Source organism: Juglans microcarpa x Juglans regia, chromosome 5D (assembly GCF_004785595.1).
Source record: "Juglans microcarpa x Juglans regia isolate MS1-56 chromosome 5D, Jm3101_v1.0, whole genome shotgun sequence".
NCBI lineage: Eukaryota > Viridiplantae > Streptophyta > Magnoliopsida > Fagales > Juglandaceae > Juglans > Juglans microcarpa x Juglans regia.
The window spans coordinates 35,637,495-35,639,955 of record NC_054602.1 but is presented as its reverse complement, the minus strand read 5'-3'; positions in this window follow the sequence as shown (position 1 = coordinate 35,639,955).

Genomic DNA, 2,461 nt, shown 5'->3' with positions numbered 1-2,461 from the left:
AATATGTATGCTAGTCTTCAGCAAAAGGTATATTCAAAGTCGCAATGAATCTTTAACCTGAAGATACTCTCTGTTCATTTCCTCCCAGATAATCTTCTTAAAACGCATCTCCTCCTCATTGTTGAGTTAGCCACTCACCTAGCAATACACACATTAACAAACTCCTACCACAAGTCATTATTTATAAATAATGCCATGCATAATTGTACGGGACAAAGAAAATGCAACATCAAACTGACCCGATGAATTTGGCCATAAGATTTTTAAACTTTGAGAGTTAATACTCCCTTACAGTTCAGACTCACAAAAATTAGACTTTCTGACAAGTGATAGTATTATTGTCCGGATGAGTCTTCGTATTCATACCATATCTTGGACATTCTTATATTTAAAAGTATATACATATTTTACTGCCATAAAATTCAGAATTCATACTTGGGTTGCTCCCATTCGTGCTACTATCAATCCAAAGCTTCCTCATAAAGATGCTCATATGGCAACGATAGAAAGTACATAAAGGGCATATATTTTTCCACTCCAGCTCCTAGTTGAAAATATTTGTGCGGCATGTGCACACCACTCATGAGGCAAACAAAATATACAATGACGCACAAATCTATTGGTAAATGCAATAAGCTCCATACCTCAACATCATCGATATCAGAAAGACCATCTGATTCATCATCATTGACCAAGCTTGTATCCTTAGATTTCTGACCTGCATCCGAAACACCATCTATTCCAATCTGATCTCCCATGGCAGCAGCTGAGATTGAATATAACTCAATATAACTGCCTGCAGATGTATAGTACAAAAATACAGGACTAGGATTTTTCTGTTAAAAGTATTTTAATGTAATACGTACAAATACTTTCATTCTCCCTCAGGTCCAATCGATCATTCTTGATTGCCTTTTGGCTGCTTTCAAGCTAGAAAATAAATCAGACCAAAAAAGAAGCAAAAATTAACTAATTAATAATACATTTGAATTTAGGCATAGAGGTTGATAAATTCTGAGAATCGGTAATATGCTAGAAGACAGATGTGGAATAGATCCAACAATACTCCAAATTGTCTATTTTAAGTCTAGGTAGGGAATATAAAGCATTACCCTTCACCCATTTCTTTCTAATACAAAAATTACCACTTTGAACTTGTTAACATAAAAAACAAATACAAACAATAAGTTAGAAATGTCAAGATAGGACCAACCGTTCAGTTACCTGTTCAATGTTTTCTGACCTTCCAAGGCATTAAGGAAGCACTTGATTCATCTCCCCCCTCATTAGCAGATTCCATGGCTATTCTCTCCCTTTCAGCACGCTGGAATGCAGGAGGTTCTGACCCACCATGCAGTACCCCAGAAAGTTCAACAAACTACATTAACGAAAAACAAGCATGAACATGAAGAATCAAAGCATAATTAAGTGAACGAACAGATGAAAAAAGAGTGGAGTTACGTCTTCGTAACAATTTCTGCAAAGTCCATGGGCAAAATGAGGTTTTCCACTATTTTTATGTTCACACAGCACTTCCCCAGACTTGTGGGACCTATCCTCCAATTGCTCGCATGCCTTAACCTCTGAAGCATTCTTAATCAACTCCTCAACCTATTAGAAAGAAATATACAAATAAAACCTTCAATCTTATACTCTAGAAGAATCAAGTTCCTGCAAGCACAACATCTTATTTAAACAATGTCATTGGTTAAACCCAACTTCTTGTAAAACCTCATAAGCTGAGCAATGGTTGCATTATCATCAAGGATTCACTCTGGCAACTGTAGCAAGTATGAAGCATTTACAACTGGCAGAGACAAACTTCTCTGAATTAAGTTTACATACTAAAAAATGTAACTAATAATTCATTGTTAAGGTCGATGAAAGAAGGCCAATATTTTAATGTAGGAAAGCATCACCAGAGAGCTTCTATGACATTTTCTTGAAAGGTTTCAGAGGCTGAAGGTTAGAGAAGATGTGAAGGATCAGGCTTAGAATTTTTAAGATTGATTTAGTCTTTAAGGTTTAATCGTAATGGCTTTTATTCTGCTTACCAGAAATTGAAGACATTAAAAAGGCCAAATAAAGGTAATGCCCAAACTTCTTCCTCCTCTGGCCAAACTAAGCTCAATAATCGGAACTATTTTTTCTTGAAAGATGTCTTCATTTTCGTAAAACAAACTCTTACACAAGAAAATGAAAATGCAAGCCATTTTCATTGATAAATTTTTATTAAGAAGAATCCTGAAGACCGTGCAAACACAATATTTCTTTTGCCCGGTTAAATTGTAGATCCGTATAAGGCACCCACATCACAAGATGAAAATGGGGTTCCTCCCTCAGAAATTGGTTTCTGTAAAATATACGTACTTGATGCCCTGCCCAAGAAAGAGATCCAAGTCCTTGTTTAGCCCTACTAAACAAGCCAATTCTGGAGAAGCTTTGTGGTAATGGAACCAAC